A 16672-nucleotide genomic window follows, 5' to 3' on the forward strand; every position below is an offset into this window, starting at 1 on the left:
TGGCCGCAAGTGGAGGATTGCAGGGATCTGTTGTGTTAGAAGATCCTGCTCATTTAACAGTAATAGATGAAGGCACTCAGTGATACTAGAGTTGAACTGCAACTTTTGACTATAACAAGGATCTTCAGATTTCAAAACTTGTATGTGTTTCTGAGTCTTACTCATTTAGTTGTGTAATAGGTCTTCATCGAGAAGAGGTTAGCATTGACTGCTAAAGGAGAGTCAGGGGCGTAGGACAAAGCCACTGAAGATTTTATTCCTCCAGTAAATTTATTAACACTCTTCTCTTGGAAGCTCTTTCAACAGTCGGGGAATTTGCTAGCTATTACCAATCGTGGGTTAAAGTATGAAATAGGAGCAGTGTGTCAGGTTCTGCTTAGCCCTTGCAAAAAGATGGGACAAGTGCACGCAATTTTGCTACCCTCACCTGGTCATGGGCTGAAGGTAAGTCCTGCTGGCAGGTCACCTGCAGGAGCAAGAAGCTCTGGAGCTCAGCGGACTCCCCTGGAAAGGATTACTCCGTCGCAGAAGTCATCCCCTTCTGCTTTCTGAGACTTGTGTACGCTGCCCCGCCTGATGTCAGCACAAATGCCAACTTCTCATCCCACAAATGCCTGTTTATAACCGGTGTTCAGTGTTCCTGTCGTCTTGTCCATAGCTAATTTGTAACGGGAGAGAGAGTTCAGCTGAGACACTGTATGTGGTAAAAGATTGTTCTTACTATCTGGTTTTTTCTAAGTATCAGAGTGTTACAGAGATGGTTGATTTTAAGGCAGGCAATATCCAAGACAGTGTACGGTACTGATTTAAACATTTATTTTATGATGGCATATGTTACTCCTTCAGCTGTAGCAAGCCTATTTATAAAATACGGATTTATTTTACTGAAGAATCTTTCAAATTTTTAATACAGCTGTGAGCTGAAGTTTATTTTGGCACACTGAACTGTACTGTCTTCTACAGTTACTAAACTTTTAATTGTGAATCCCTGTACTCCTTCAGTTCAGCCACCTGAAAACCACTGTCTGAGTAACAGGGATCTTTGTTTCATGTTCAGAATTATTTTAGAGTTCTGGGAAGAAGACATTAGCTTGTGTTAATTGCTATTTTGTGTAGTAAGTAGTTACAAATGTAACTTGAAACTTCAGTCTTAACATGTTGGGGTCTTGTGTAGTTGACCGTCAAACTGCGATTGATTTCAATAACATCGAGGCTTGGTCCATAAAGGGAAAAAAACCAGCTTCTTAGTTTTCCCAATAAATTGGAAAACAGAGAAATGCTGTTTTCAAGCGAAATTGATGGTGGAAACTGCCGACCAACACGCAGTTCACAGTTACTTCGTGTGCCGTAATCACCGCGGAAATGATTAGTGTATGTTGTGCTTCTCAGGTCCCAGAAAAAGATCTTATTTCTCCAAGAAGCGTTTTATGCAATTAACGGTAGCGTTGGGGGGGGTGACAGGGAGGCAGCTTCGTGGCAGACTTTGCTTTAAGCAGGACTCGGAGGATCAGCGTGCGCGTGGCCCTGCGCGCCGGCACGTCCGCGGCACCGCCTGCAGAGCGTGTGACGGTAAACGGTCACGGTTTTGCTGGATAAAGCCAAAGTTAAGGAGAAGAGCCTACAGGCAGACGGTGGCACTGAGTATCATTAATGAGTCTGGCTGTGATGGGAGTACGGTTACGCAGATTGCTAAAGCAAGGAGCTGAGGTAGCCATCTCATGGGAAAGCAGTATTGTCTTACACCTGCCGTGAGTAATTCTTCTATACAGCATAGCTATACCTATCATAAAAAAAAAAGTATGTATAAACTAGACTGGGGTTGATAGTCCTTTTTTATTCTAACAACAGTAGCTTTTTGGTGGTGGAAATGTTTCGTTAACAGCTGAATACAATTTTTATTGATTTTAGTTTTTCCTTTCCAGACTCCGTGTCTCCAGATGATTAATTTATTACTTTTGGTGATCTTTCAAGGGTTTGCCCAACGGAATTCCATCATAATTTTTACAGTTTAGCTTCCTAATTGGCTTTTTGTGTTAGAATGAAAGTAAGGCTTTTTCCTAATCTGGACCTGCCAGGATTGTCTACTTTACAAAGGACCACTCCTCTCTCCTCAACTCTACTCTTCATGTAGTAGTAAAACGTTCAGGGCTAGTAGAAGACACCAAAAAGTGTGTTAAAATATGCACGCGATTCTCTGTGAGGCTGCTCTAGGTGATATTTCCAAAACACAGTATTTTTAGTAAAACAAGTGTAATTTTACAGGCCTGCAAATTCTTGTTATATTTTGTTGCTAGCAGTAGGAACTTCAGTTAATTGAACACTGGGAGACCTATTGGTGCATGACACAGTGTGGTGGGGGGAGCGCAAACGGCAGGTTAGATAGTCTGCTCCTACAGATCACTTCAAGGTAGTTCTTCGTAGGGTAGCACAAGAAGCTTTACATACCTGCTTTGCAACTAGAATGATGATCTCTTGCTGACACAACTAAGATCTATACCACAGATGAATGTATACCCATCCTTGGTCTCGTTAGATGTACCGAGAGGGACTCTTCTGTTGTAGTGCGATGTCTAAATATTTTATGAATTTGGTCTCACAGCAAACATGAGTGTTTCATAAGGGAATGCTATACATATTGTAAAGGAGAGGAGCCTGGATATGTACAATGGAAGTAGTTTAGGATGACAAGGATGATAGGAGGCTGGTGACAGAATCAGGAACTGATGGCACTTCTCCCAGATCTTGGCTAGTGCCTTACTCCTTCTAATTTCTCCCATTTACAAGACGCCTCAGTTCCTTTACAAAAGCACTTGCCAGCAGAATTCCTCCAGGCTCCATCTTGCGCAACTTTTTTGCAAACCGAATGGAAAAGACTATGCCGTGTCATGAATTAAGATGTCAGCAGCTTCAATACCAAAAATCGATGGGCAACATCCAGTCCTACTTGTCAGATGCAAGAACAGCCTTGCAGTGCGTGACAGAGAAGGTGCTTGAAGAAGCGCTGAGCTAAACCCGAGCAAGGTGGCAGTAGCATTGGTACTCAAGAAGTACCCATTGCCATCTTGTCGTCTCCTGCTGAAAACACTTCTGCCAGCAACGTACCTGTTCTAGTGTGATGAAGGTGCTACAGAAACTTCAGCTCACAGCAGGCCAGGCTTTGAGCGTGTCTGACCTGGCACAGTGATCTGTTTATTCACTGCTAGTCTCCAAACATCCCGATCTCGGTGCCCTTGAGTAGACAAGCGCATGAACCCCAAAGTCTTTGAGTCATTTACTGACAGTAAAACCAACTTGTTACTAATTTAGTACTTAAAGTCCTTGAGTTCAGTGTTTCACATGCTGTGTGGGGCTTCCCGCTGAGGTCCGGCAGAAATCTACCCACCCTGTCTGTAGTGCACTCAATGGGATCACCACGGGCTCTCTCCTGGAATTTAGCTGTTTTATGATAAGACAGCCCTCTTCATCACAACTTCTAAGTAGCAATTGCTTCCTGTTAATGGACGTCACGAGCAGGGAGAGATTTATATCAGTAGGTAACACTCAGTGAAAGATAGATCATCTGTTCTGCCCATTCCTACAGGGAGCAGAGCAGTGGCCAACAATTAGTCATCGTTAAGTTTTTGGAGCTGTAACTCCCCAGAGTGTATGATCAGGGGGGAATCTCCAGGTTACCTTGAACCCCTTTGTATCATGTATATCCCTGATACAGTTCAGCCCCAAATTTTCTATTAGACTGATGTTTAACTTTCAGAAAGGCATTTGAAGTATTCAGGAGATGAAGACACCACCATAACCCTTGATAGCATAGTCAATAACATCCACTTAAGAAAAAAAAAAAAGCTAGGAAATACAGATTTTGAATGAGCTTCTAAGTTGCTCTTTCTTATTTTGTCTTCCTCTAAGATTAGGCAGTCCTTTACTGTCTGGTATTTCTCTCTACAAAGGTACTGACACAGCGTAATCATGTTATCTCTCAATTTTTTATTGGCAATCTGAATACATTGTGTTCTTCAAGGCATTTTTCTCCAACATTAAGTTTTTCTTTTTGCATCCTTTCAAACATACAAAACACGGATGCCAGAGCTGGCAGCAATAGTTAACTGTTTATTATCTCAGTGATCCTATCCCCAATGGCAAAAATTTCCTCCATATTTGAATCTAACTATCTCTTCAAGGAAAATGTTATATCCTCTTATCGAGGTGTGGTTCTTGGATCTCACACAGAGTCGCACACCACTTTTAAGGCTCTAGTTTCCTATGCCGTCAGTGTGACAGTAGTCTTTTCTAATGGCAAAGCTTTCCATCTTGGTTTTATTAAAGCACGTTTTGTTTCTGTGATCTTCATTTATCTGTGATCCAAAATGACTGTGTGATTTCGCTGTTGCTGTTATTTTTTACAGACAGCTATTATTGTTCTTGTTATGTTCACAGTCATTTTGGCAAAGATTTTCTATCTAAGTCCACATCATTGGTGAAGATGATGACAGACACCCATTAGAAACATCTCTGTTGAGACTGAGATATTGAGAAACATCACTGATAAATGTGTCCTAAGCTGATTCATAATCCTTTTAATATGTGTTTGTTTATATCAGTTTTGTGTAGCACTTTTTTAACTAGAACATCAGTAGTGCTAACTCAGACACCCTGTAAAACTCTAATTTATTGCATCTTCATGGTTGCCTTAAATGAATTTGTTAGATGTTTGTGAATCCTGGTGATGAATGTAGTATAAGTATCAAGATGATTATTTTCTAGTGAAAATAATTTGCTGTTTGGTAGAAATAATCAATAATGTGTAAGTACGTGGTGTCTGTATTTCATCAGTCGTTCGTCCTTGTTTTACTGCATTCTTTTTGGCCAGATCAAGACATTTAAAAATAAATTTTCAGATATAAATACCAGATATGCCCAATGGGCCATGAATTTCTACAGTTGTACTTTATTAATTAACTAAGACCATAATCTAGTACTAGGAAAGAGTTATAAAAAAATTTATATAAATACCCATAAAATAGCCTTCCAGTAGAGAAAATGGACTTGGAATCTCTTTATTAGTATTTGGCTCACTCATTCGAATATCAATGTGCCATGCACAACTGCACAAAATTAGAATTATTTTTTCTAATGCATCTGTGGGGGTGTTCTCGGTTTCTGCAGAGAAGAGATACTACATTCTCCACTGTAACTCTATGTGTAGTAAGTAGAATATGTACTACAACTTGTTCAGGTCAGAATGAAGTAAAATTATACTGTGATATTCTTACATTTCAGTACTGTAAGCTTCTCAAGATTCTGTTTTGCTAATATCTTGATGATTTAAGTTCTTTGAATGTCCTTGTGAGAGCGATACACCGTTCTTTCCGGCTAAAATTATTCAGCTGTTTCTTTCCTCAGTAAATGTATGGGGAGAAAATCAATAGAAAAGATAATATTTTAGCATTAGTTGATCCTAGGGTCTTACTTGATGCCAGCATAGCAGGCTAAGTAGCAAATGCTCTTAGCAATTGTTTCTGTTAGTGGAATTTTGAAAGCACTAAGAGAAATCTTGATCCATGGAGACAGTACAATAATTCACATTGACATATTTTCCCCATTCGCCACAGGGCAATTGGAACTATTAATGCTCCTGTACAAAACCTTTTTCTCTTTTTCTCTTTTTTTAAGAGCAGAACAGAAACAGTGGTGATCACAACAGTGGATTATATGTAAAAATTTAGACTACCCTGCAGCCATCAAAGGGAAGAAGATTCAGAAAATTTACTATCAACGTACCTTTGCTTTTTTCTTTAACAGACCCCCCTGTGCAATGAGTATGTATATGTGTTTACATTGTGGGGTTTTTGCAGTAGTGTTTTGGAGGTTTGATGGTTGTTTTAAGCAAGAAGGCATCTCTGGGGTCAGGGAGCAGGTAGCAGTGATCGTAAAATAAGCTGTTTGAATACTGGATGTACACATGAACTGATTCTAACAAAAAAATCTCCTCTCAGTCCATTCTGTGCCCCACAACATACAGACGGCGCCCAATGGAGACAGCCGTTCCAGTCATGTATACACAAGGAATAGTTGTTATCCATTGTAGTATTTTGCCTGCAGCTTTGAGAGACCCAATTTTGTCTTCCCTTAAGCAGCAGAAATGATGTCAGCATCAATGCGGCACTTTTTTCTTTGGATGTTTAAAGAACTGAGAAATTGAACTGTTCATTGATAAATATTTATGTAAAATATGTATAAATTTAAGCAATTTCACCACTTAGTGCAGTAAAACTGCCTTTGAAATGAGATTTAAACATGAGTTCTTGAAAACTTGGTTGATTAGATGCTCAGGAAATAATAGACAGTTGCCTGCTAATAATGCCAGAAAAAAAAAAAGACACTGTGAGGAGTAGTAATGATAGATGACCAAATAAGTATCTTCTCAATGTGCATCGTGCTGGCTGCAAGCTACTAAAATCTGCATGTGCTATTAAATTAAAAATTAACTAGAACAATTTTCTAGGTAAATTAGCAAACAATTTCTTTGGTGTCCTTTCAAATCCTTCTTCCCCCCCTGACCTCCCCCCTCCCCCCCTTTTTTTTTTTTTGAGAGCGAGCCAAGAGACCAGGCTTAGGTCACAAATGAGATGAGTTTGATGACCTCAGCCTACCACCTCGCAGACATCTGTCTCTATCTCAAAACATCCATAGATTTTTGCACAATTGGAAAACCTTGTCGGGAAATATCCAAGAACTGACTGAGAACACTTAACTCTTGTCGTGATTGTAAAACCTCAAGAAACTAAAAATCATCCCTTCCCTCTCAATAACTGGTGTTTAGTAGAAGTTACAATTGTGGTGCTTAGAAGGAAAAACATTCAAAATACTCTTATTGAACAAAGGTAGGGTGGTTTTTTTCTCCTTAAACTATTTATTATCTACATGAATTACTGTTGATTCTTCTCTTGTGATAGTTCTTTCTGATGTGGGTTTCTCTGTAATGTTAATCATGTAGGTGCAGCCTCTGGGAAAGACAGAAACTTTAACCTTTCTGGGTCATGGGTCTCGGAAGCCACTTTAGCTAGACATCAGCGCAGTACGACGATACACAAAGTATTCTCATTTGTTTCCAGGTCTTTCAGGACATGCTAATTAATTATTTATACATCATCTATGTACATTTACTTATCATTACAGCTCAGTTGTCTTTAGCTCCCACTAGTTAATTTAAAGGACATTTTTCTGTAAGGTAACTTCATTATCTGTGCCATATCTGTTCATAAGGCGTATCGAATAATTTTAATTAAGAACACAGTCTGTTTGCATGGAAGTATTTCCCTTTTTGTGTATGTCTGCTGAACTTCACTCTTCCCATAGCGATGTACAAGCCTGTACTGCAATCATTCTTTCAGATACATAAAGTAATACAAATTAATAAAAGATGATTCTAATATCAATTACTCTTCTGCTGGTCATAGGGATAAATAGGACCCAAGGTAAATACAGGAATTTGAAGCAAGGGAAAAATAGTTTGAATGTTGGTATAGCCTAAGGTGTTCCCTAGACTTAGGCGATAAAAATGAAAACCTTCAAATTTTTGATTGCATCAGTGTTGCAGGTTCTTAATTGCTTACTGTGTTTTTTGCGAGCTGGTAGCTCAAATGGCACATCAATGTACTGAAAAAGAAGAGCTCATTACAGAAAAGCGGTATTAGATACCCTGCTTCATAAAAAAGACAGCATATGTTAAGAGACTGAATAATTGTGTTGATGAAATAAATGAAAAAAAAATCCTGAAAAGAGTAAGATAAGCAACACGGTGCATTAACAGAAGCTGACATAATGTTCTAAATCCCCTTCTATTCAGTACTCTGTTTTAGGAAATTTACCTTTTAAAACTGTCATAGAAAGGTCTTTTATTTATTTTAATGCCTTTTGCTTATAGCTCATGATGAACTCTTTGTGGACGTTCCGCAATGTCATCATGAATCACAAATACTGCAGACGTATCAGCCCAGCCGCCTTGCCAACGCCTGCCTGGCACAACAGTCGCTATCTTTAAAATTGCACCAACGATTCTGCTGTCAAGAGTAATGGTTGTTGTGAGATGATGGAGCCCCCAAAAGATACTTGCAGGACCACAGTTGTGTTGTGCTGTGATACAAGTTCAACAAAACAGCTCATCAGATGGTGTTTTCCTGTGCCGAGGAGTTGAACCGTTCCAAAGACAACGGTTTAGCAAACATTTTCATGAGATGTGTATCTCTGCCGCGTTTTCTTCGTGTAATACGATAAGGCCTTTGGAAAGTTTATCCAATAATCATTAAATAATACCATCTTATCATAATGCACAGTGCTGCCTTAGTCTGTAAGTCAGAGTGATCTGGCAATAAATACAAACTCAAGTAGCAGTAGATCTGTTCATACTCATCACCACCTATTTGAATCGACTTTCTTCTGTAGTGAGATTGTATGTTGCATGAATGTACGTAGTATGATCAGGCAGTGTTTATGCTGGGATAACAGTCCCCGTCTCTCTCTACATTATACAGAGGGCTGGAACAGCTCTGCTGGGAGGACAGGCTGGGAGAGCTGGGGGGGCTCAGCCTGGAGCAGAGAAGGCTCCGGGGAGACCTTACTGCAGCTGCCAGGGCTTAAAGGGGGCTTGTGAGAAAGATGGGGACAGACTTTTTAGCAGGGCCTGTTGTGATAGGACAACAGGGTAATGGTTTTAAACTAAAAGAGGGCAGATTTAGACTAGACATAAGGAAGAAATGTTTCACAGTGAGGGTGGTGAAACCCTGGCCCAGGTTGCCCAGAGAGGTAGTAGATGCCCCATCCCTGGAAACATCCCAGGTCAGGCTGGACGGGGCTCTGAGCGACCTGATCCAGTGGAAGATGTCCCTGCTCACTGCAGGGGGGTTGGACTAGATGGCCTTTGAAGGTCCTTTCCAACCCAAACTATTCTATGATACAAAAGGAGCTTTCTCAATACACAGAAAGTTACCATCTCTCTGGGCAAGTTGGCACATAAACTGATGTCCTTTAGGATTTGAATATATCTTAAGAGTCTTGCACAGGGATAAGGATTTCTTGCTCTTTACTTTTCAGCTATTGTGTTTTAAATCTTGAGAATGGGAAGTAAAAAAGTTGCACAGGAGTCTTTATTTTGCTTTAGTAAAAGAAAAAAGGTGTACCTCCCAATAACTGCGTATAAAATATATAGAAAAATATATATGTATTTGGAGGGGTATAAAAACATTAGTATGTTGCTAGATATATGGAGGCAGACAACATATGAAATCTGTTTCTGTGGCCAGTGGAGTATGTGTTTTACCCATGAAATCTTGCTAGTTTCTTTTTACTTTTCTAAAATCATCGACCATTCACTGTTACGGATTGCCTAGCCTGTATATTGTTCCATATGTTGTAACTATGGAATTGATTTTCACTGCCTGTCTCTTTGCTACTGTTTTTCTCCATTCTAATTTTCCTGTTTTCTCAGAGTACAAAGGGCTGTTCATTGAGATTATTATTATTATTTTTACATAGTTAATAGGATGTTTTTCTTATTTTGTTTACAGATTTCTGGATATACTACTCTTAAAATGAAATTAAAACAAGTTTAAAAAATCCAGTTAGCGCTTACACTTTTCATTATAGTCCATTAAATTCTTTAATAGCTATCTGTAGGTAGATTTTATTATGCTCATAGAAATGCATTCCAGGTTTTTGATGTGCAGATGTTTCCTGTCGTTTGTTATAGCTGCTGTGCAAAGTGAGAGTCACTGAAGGTATCCGAAGTGCCTACCCAGGTGCTGGCTAGCGTTGCCGGTGTAGCATTATCAGATGTTAACTGTATGCGGATGTGATCAGTAATCACCCCAAGTAAGTTTGACAAAGTGAGAGAGTGTTTCACTGTCATAACTGTATAGAATCCCAGTGCGCGGCTGTGCTCGAGGTGCTTGACAGCAAACGGACATTTTCACATAACAGGCGTCGCTTTCCTTTTGGCATCCTTTAGTATCCTTGCTCGTTTTTCAGATTGGTAAGCGTCTTGGTTAGTTTGAGAGGAAAGTCCCTAGGTAAATGCTTAGTGAGATGTTGCTTTGGTTTGATACACTTTTTTATCATTCCTGAGGGGGTCCTCAGTTTTGTGGTATGTGTTTTTAAACAAGGATGTATGATGTTCTGTACACCACTTAGTTTATAAGTACGAATATAATTGTTTGGCAACTTTAAAATTGCCTCTGATCCAACTATAGGTTTTTTTCCTGGCTACTTGTTGTGCAACTTTGACGAAAGGAAGATGCCAAATGTGTTGTAAGGGAACTAAAGAGGAGGTGGAGGATAATAGAGTGCAACTTACATTGCAGCACAGAGACCACTAACTTACTGCCAGTTCAAATTGGTATGAACGTACCGCATCTCCTAGAGATGCCCCTGCTGCTGCTTTAGCATGGTGCCAGGCCCAAAATAATTAATCGCACTTCTGAGCAGATAATCGCCTCCCGTTCGGAGTAACACTGGCAAGTCTGAACTGCTTATGGCTTCAGAGCTAGAGCAGAGATCAATCCGCCAGCCTGAGCATCTCTCTCCTTTCCTCTGGAAGTGGCGTAGGCAGTGGCCTGCCCCTGAATCCATGTAGGCCAATGTACCTCTTGCACATCACTTCTGAACTTGATTTTCTGCATCCGTCGAGATGCTCAGCAGACTGTCCTAAGACTAACAAAACCAAAGAGATGCCCCAATAGCAAGTTCACTCAGGACATCCACTAGTTCTGCTTAGGCCACTGGATGGTTAATTATTCTCCGTATTACCTGTGAAACCGCTACCACCAAACAGGTTATTGACTCTTACTACAAACTTGCAGTTTTTTGATCCCTTCAGTTGGCTTTAATATGTCTGTTTCTCTGCATACAGAATGCAGCATCACAAAGTGTATCTGTTTTTCATTATAATTTTAAAGAGACAATCACATGTCGTAACTGTTCTGCATGGGTCTGAGCCTACCGCTCTTAATCATCTAAAAAATAATACTTTGCTTCATGACAAGGCCCCAACTGATTTAAAACTTGAGAAGTAGATTACTACTCAGTAGTAACTTGCTACAATCCAGTTCCATAAAAGTAAATGCCGAATGTTGTTATGCTGGTTCATTATGTTGAAAGTATATTGCATTATAATTTTTAATGGAATTTTTAGTATAATGCATTCCAAATGCCGCCTTCAACACCTTGGGAGACAGCTGGGTCTCACTTGCTAGTTGAGGGGCTGCCCACATAATTTTGTTAGTAGCTAAGGTTACGTTTTTAAGGACTTCATTAGTAGTAGAAGCCTCAGCATAGTATCTCTGCAGTGTACACAGTTTGAATGAGCTCCAAGATTTCAGACAGGTGAGAAGGAGGAAGCCTTCCCCTGGGTTACTAACCCACTTTTTGTTCTTTCATGTTAATTGGCTGTTCGTTCCTGGGAACACAGATTGCGCTGCTTCTCCTTTACCTCATCCAATGTCAAATCCCCAAAGAAGCCCTGCCAGCGCAGAAGGGAGCGAGCCATCTGGGGCAGGTTGCAGTTGTTCCTTCAGGTCTGGATTTATTCCACTGTGAACAGATGGACAATGGCTGACATCCACTAATGGTTCTCCATAGGTTTCTTCTGTTGTTCATCTCTATCTTGTTTTTCTCTTCAGCCAGCACACAGACCTTCCTCGAAATGGTCTGTTAACTCCTCCTGACTAGACGGAAAATGATACCTCTCATTTCATGATAACCAGAAAATGCAGAGGATTTAATTCCACCCTAGTTCTGCTGTTTTTAACACTTGTATGAGGAGGGTGAGATCAAGAAGAAAATCCCTTCGTCACTTAATACAGATAACATCAGAGGAGAGAAGCTTTTTGTGTTCACTGGTTTGAAGGGAATTTATTCTTCCATTCATTCATCACACTGCAAGCTCTTTCACTTCTGTATGGCTGGTATTTCCAGCGTAGAGCTAGTATAGCCATTCCGTTTTGAGAAGGGAGCAATGCACATTTGGCATGTCAAAAATGACTTTGAATGTTTGACACAGCTGAACTTCTTGTTCGTTAAGTGGAACTTTAACCTACGACTTTGATCCTTCAGCAAACCTTCTTTTCTACAGTAGATGAAGGTCCTGTATTTTACTTCATGCTTGTGATGACCACCACTGATTAAAGCCTAAGTATTTCCCTTTTGTCAGTTATTCTTTTTAATATTTTCCCCTCAGAACCTGCTGAAAATGTTTCTCCAAAATGGCCCTTCTCTTTCACATCAACCATAAAGCATTAACTTCCTACAGCGGGAAGTTTCACACAGAGGAAGTTGTACATTAAAAAAAAGGCAGTTCTAATTAAACTATGCAACTACAAAATGAAAGTAGACTGATCTCTGTGTGTGCATTTTATAAACAAATGCTTTTCAGGATCTGAGTGAAAGAATTAAGGAAAGATTTAAATCCAAAGTAAGTCTTCTTTCCAGATTTTAAATGAATGGTATTGACTTATTTTGATGACACATTTTAAAGATCTGGTTTTAGGATAAAATTTAAATGTTGGGCCTGCTTTATCCAACCATTCTTTTCTTCTGACATAAATCCCTTTTAGGATGTCCTAATAGCATCTGCAAGATTTACTGTTGACAAAAGTTAAAATATTACATTGAAATAGAATCTTACATTTTGATTTAAAAATGCGCAAAGCTTTTAAAACGGTGGCTTTAAAAACTGCTATAATGAATGACACGTTTGATAATGAAGCAAAAACATGCATGAAAGTGCCAGCACGCACAGCTATGACAAACTAAGGAAAATCTGTAAGTACACAGTCTCAGTATCTAGATGTAAGAATAGTCAAACCTCATTATTCACTTTAGAGAGCATTCAACATGTATCTTGGCTCATTGCTTAAACGATACAGCAGTAAAGCTTCCTCTTTCAGTATCTTCAAAGTCACATCTGCTAAAGATATCATATCCTAATGTATCTAATTTGTGAAAGCCCAAGGTCATGCCCTTCTGATTAGACATTCTGAGGGGAATAAAACTTGTACTTAAATTATACATATGGCTGTTAACAGATACACTTAAAACAATGTATTTACTCTTCAGCACATGTGCTCCTCCAGCTGACTCTTAAGAAGTCAAGAAACAGTTTGGGGACTTTGAAAAATGCTGTAATTCTTTGTGCAAAACACAGAAGACACTCAGCTGTGTAACGTTACTGTTTAAAAAAAATATAGTCACAGTGACAGCAGTGCCAAAATGTGATAAGAGGATGGGGATTATTATGTTTTGTGGAAGATTTACTTATATTGTAGCTGTACAAGTCATAGTTGAAACGGTGTGAAGATGACTGAGAGTTTGGTGACCCAGGGGTGATGGAGAACATAGGAAGTAAAATGGATGGGGGCAGCGGAAGGTTTGGCTGGAGTCAGCTGGTCTTCTCCTGGATTTTCTCATGTCCAGTCTAAAACTAGGCCACCGAAAACCATGTAGGGGAGGAGGGCTGAACTCTGGGTGAAGGCAAGCTTGAAACAGAATGAGCATTGCATTGTGTTCTGAAGGAAAACTTCAATCGCTCTTCGGTTATTACATTTTCTTTTCCATCCCAAGAGTCTTCATAGCTTATCCTCTAGAGCAGGTGCCTCATGGCAGCTGTCAAAGAGCAGGGTGGAGAGCCCTTTCGCCTGGGGAGGCAGGGTCAGATAACCTCTCTCCTTCAGCAGGTGCAAATCAGCTTTCCCCTATTGAAAGGAACAAAGTCAGCTGAGGATCCAGCCCTTGATGCTTTCCCAGGAAACATGAATTTGTGATGTGTGTGTGTGCACGCCTGCGCGGGCGGGGAAGTCAGTCCGGCATTACCTACAGTATGCGTATTTGTTAAGTCAGCGTATCATCAGAAAGGAAAAAGAGCAAGCATATGAATCCCTTCATGAAGCAGCGTAGAGAATACCAAACTGCAGTATTAATAACCTCCTGTTATTGAATACTCCATCTGTTCATCATGCCAACTTATCCTCACTTAGAGCACTCCCCTTGTCATAATATTTTGTACCACACTCCCCTCCCTCCTCGAAGCAGCAGTTCCAGTTTAGAACTAAACATTTGCCCAGTCATGTAACCCCACCGAGGAAATGGTCTCATTGCCTGGATCTGTTTATATTTCTCTATTAAAAAAAAAAAAAAGTAACTGAACTCTTAATTTCTGAATTTTCATTTTCCACTATTAATTTTTCCCAGAGATACTTCCATATCCATATTGGTATTCACAGAAATTTCACTGGTGGTTTAAGCATGTTCTACCCCTAATGTTCATTCCCGCTTTGCCACATGGCAACTAAAGTAGTGAAAAAAACCCCAACAACCAACATTATTTTCTTTTTACAGCTTTGATATGTATATATTTTTATATTTGCTAACATCTATAAATGGCAATAAAGTGGTTAACCACTTTAAAGCGATTAAAACCAAATTTGTTTATACAAACCCCACATGAGGCTCTTGGCTAGATGTTGCTTAGTGATGCACAGTGAGAATCTAGAGAAACTACATGTTCTTTGAGGGACGTCCGAGATGTCTATACTGAGCCACAAAAGGCTTTCCCATGAGTATGGGAAGAAAATTAAGAAAGTCAGAGGCTGCATAAACTTGTCCTGGGAGTTACCTCCTGATGCTGCTGGATAACCCTGTGAAATGGACACTACCTGGAGAATGATGGGGAAAGTCAAGTTATTAAGGAGCTGGAGCCAAGCTGCCAAAGGCTGCTTTTAAGTTAAAATCCTTTATTTGTGCCCTGAATGGATTCCTGAAATCCACACAGCTTGGAGGCTGAAACCACCCTTTGTAATAACCTTTGGGTTCAAATATTCCCCTCTCAAAAAAACCAACCAACCAACAAACCCACAGAAAATCTACAGTCTGTGCATATAGAAGCATAGACGGTCCTCCCCTAGTATCGGGCATGTCGCTTACCAAAGTGAATTACTAGTGAACGCTGCCCAGGAATCCCTGTAACTACTTGTATTAGCTACCTCTAATACACCCATCACCACGGGTATCGTCAGTATCGCAAACCAATCCTGCAGAATCCAAAACGAAAAAGCTCTAAGATGTTAAGAGCCTGCCCCCTCCTTTCCGTGCGCTGGTTTTTACAAAGCACCCGCGATCCCGGAGTTCAGCAGTGCAGTCAGCAGAATTAACTTCTCGCACCATCCCGCAAAACGATTAAAAACGTGCGGGAGGAGGTGCCGGACCTTCGGCTGAGCTTGGCGCGGGGTGCGGCGGCGGCAGGCCCGGCGGCAGGCCCAGGCGCGGGCAGCAGGCCCAGGCCCCCCCTCAGCGACGGCACCCCGAGCTCCTCCGGGGCGGCCGGGCGCTGCCCGGCGGCCCGCTTGCCCTCGCCTCCAAGTCGGTAAGAGTTTTGCCGTTTCCCTCCGTTGTGAGGAGAATCAGGCCCCGACTTACCGCTGAGCTCAGAAAACAGCGCTAAGATCTTAATTTTATCCGGGGTTGACCTGTCGCGTGTGTATGTCCCCGCCCCCAGCCGCTATCTGAGGGGAGGTCGGGTCCCTGGGCACCCCTGAGGTGCTGCCGTGGCAGCCCGGGTTTTGGGGCCGTTTGCGGCGAACCGCTGACAGAAACCGAGCGTTTTAGTACTGAAAAAGCAAGAGATGGGGGTTTTCGCTCGCCGAGCTCGTCTGTGGGGAGGGAACGGAACGAGGGAACACCCCCTCTGCCGCCCGCCGCGGCTGAGGAGGAGGGGGGCGGCGGTGCGAGAGACATAGAAGTTTCTCAGATGGCTGGAACCGGAGCTCCCGGGGTTGAGGAGAGGAGGAAGCCGGGGACAGGCGGCGGCGCGGCGCGGGGCCATGGCAGCGGCACGGGCCTCCGCCACCCTCACCTCCTCCCGCCCCCGGGCGGGGCGGGGCGGGGCCGCCGTCAGCTCACCCAGCCGGCCGCGGGGGCGCCGCGCCAACTTTTGGTTTCTGTCCGCCGCCGCCCCTTCGGCGGGGAGATGAATGGCGGGCTCGGGGGGGGGGACCCCCGTGTGGTGGCACGGGGCGGGGAACGCGGGGTCGCCGGGGTTTAGAGGCCAGCGATAGACCTGGTTTTGACCCAAATCTCAGTCTCGGTTCCACTTTGGGCAGCGCAGGGGCTAAGTACTGAAGTTCTGCTCCTTTCCCTCACCAGTGAATCCCCCCGAGGGGGTGACGGGGAGCGGGGCCGTGTGTGGCATCCAGGTTACGCAGTGGGGACACCGGCGCCTGTAACCCCAGGGGCTCCTGACCCTGGGGCTTCAGCACAGCGGCCGGTTTTTGGGTGCCTTCAGGCCTGGCCTTTTTTTAACCCAAAAAAGCGCCTGTTGGGCTCCAGCAGCCTTTTCCTGAGGATCGGCCCCCACACTGGGGTGCCATTTTGGTATTTCTTTCCATCCCCATGCAGCATGGTGCGAGTAGCATAAATACAAGGTAAATGGTGATTAATTTGGCCCTGCCAGACAATATTGTTACAGCAGAATTGGCCCTTTTACAGTCGGAGGGACTTTCCAAGGAGCGGCTCTGGGCATTCGCCCTGGGGACCCCCGTATGGGAGCGGGGCCGGGAGCCGCGGAGCGGGCCAGCCACGGCCTGCGCTGGCGGTACAGGGGCGTCTCCGGGAGCAAGAAGAGACAGGACGT

General features: G+C 42.3%; 1 protein-coding gene across 2 annotated transcripts in view; it reads left to right on the top strand.

The window, feature by feature from the left end:
- Window positions 1–16672, top strand: part of CTBP1 (C-terminal binding protein 1) — a gene marked incomplete at both ends in the record, with an annotated part of 196199 nt that overhangs the window by 105340 nt on the left and 74187 nt on the right. The gene's annotated exons all lie outside the window — the stretch shown is intronic.

This window comes from Phaethon aethereus, assembly GCF_964289735.1.
Source record: "Phaethon aethereus genome assembly, chromosome: 4".
Classification (NCBI taxonomy): domain Eukaryota; kingdom Metazoa; phylum Chordata; class Aves; order Phaethontiformes; family Phaethontidae; genus Phaethon; species Phaethon aethereus.